This window comes from Fragaria vesca, linkage group LG3, assembly GCF_000184155.1.
Source record: "Fragaria vesca subsp. vesca linkage group LG3, FraVesHawaii_1.0, whole genome shotgun sequence".
Lineage (NCBI taxonomy): Eukaryota > Viridiplantae > Streptophyta > Magnoliopsida > Rosales > Rosaceae > Fragaria > Fragaria vesca.
In genome coordinates, this window is record NC_020493.1 from 17736028 (window position 1) to 17737647 (window position 1620).

General features: G+C 47.2%; 1 pseudogene; it reads left to right on the plus strand.

Moving 5' to 3' along the window:
- Positions 1–1620, plus strand: part of LOC101292292 — a 13663-nt pseudogene that overhangs the window by 5588 nt on the left and 6455 nt on the right.

Genomic DNA, 1620 nt, shown 5'->3' on the forward strand with positions numbered 1-1620 from the left:
GGTTGCAAGTTTCTTCACATCTTTTCAAGCCACTCTAGAAAAGTCTCTACAGGAATTTGCTAGGATAGCTAAGGGTCTTTCTGTCCCTGTAGCTAGAGAACCAAATAAGAGCTTAGCTTGGGTTAAGAAGAAGGAGTCCAGACCTCATGTTCTCAAGCCTCCACACACGGATTCAAAGTCTTTTGATGAGTGTGACAGTAATCTTGATGAGGAAAACATTGTCTGTTTCTTGTCACATGTCTGGACAAATCTAAAGCCTGTTAAGGAGTCTAGAACAGTAGCAGTGTGCCGCGTAGCTCTTACAGCTCTCACAGCGCGTTGCGCTGATTCCTGGTATATAGACAGTGGTGCTTCAAGGCACATGACTGGAGATCCCAAGTGGTTCTCTTCTATGGATGACATTCATCCTGAAGGGAATGTTGGTTTTGGGGATGGAGCTCGGGCTCCGATAGTGGGAAGTGGGACAGTAAATGCCCCCGGTCTCCCGTGTTTGAAAAACGTCCTACTGGTTAAGGGTTTAGAAGTGAGTTTGTTAAGTGTAAGTCAGATTGTTGATGAACATGATTCAGTCACCTTTGATTAGCAGAGATGTGTTGTCTTAGATGGTAAAGGAAAGTGCATAATGAGAGGAAAGAGAACGAGGGATCAATGCTATTGTGTTGTAGCAAAAGAGAAGTTTTCACCCCAACTTTGTTTTAGATCTATGATCTGTGAGGAACCCTTAGATCTCTGGCATAGACGAATGTGTAACTTGAACCATCAGGATATTGTAATATCCCACATCGGCCAAACGGAGAGGGGTTATGTGCTGTATATGTACATGCCCACCTCCAATCTAACACGAGGCCTTTTGGTGGCTCAACGGCTTCGGAGGGGATGGGTACTCTGAGGTTAAGCATGTTGATGCTAGAGCAATCCCAGGATGGGTGACCTCCTGGGAAGCTGCTTCTGAGCTGCCGGAAACAAAACCGTGAGGGCCGGTGGGCCCAAAGCGAACAATATCGTGTTACGGCGGAATGGGTCCTGGGGTGTTACAAATGGTATCAGAGCCACTCTGTCGTGTGGTGCGAGTGTTCCGACGAGGGCGTCGGACTCCCAAGGGGGGTGGATTGTAATATCCCATATCGGCCAAACGGAGAGGGGTTATGTGCTGTATATGTACATGCCCACTTCCAATCTAACACGAGGCTTTTTGGTGGCTTAACGGCTTTGGAGGGGATGGGTACTCTGAGGTTAAGCATGTTGATGCTAGAGCAATCCCAGGATGGGTGACCTCCTGGGAAGCTGCTCCTGAGCTGCCGGAAACAAAATCGTGAGGGCCGGTGGGCCCAAAGCGGACAATATCGTGTTACGGCGGAATGGGTCCTGGGGTGTTACAGATATAGTGAAGCTGTCTTCGAAAGAAGCCGTCAGAGGGATACCAAAGCTTGCCGGTATCCCCCAAGGTATGTGTGGTGAATGTAAAGTTGGTAAGATGACTCGGACCTCTCATCCTTTATTAAATGCTGATCCTACTACTCATGTTCTTGAACTGCTGCATCTAGACTTAGTAGGACCTGTTGAAACTAAAAGTATTGGAGGAAGAAAGTATGCTCTTGTAATTGTTGATGTATTTTTCTA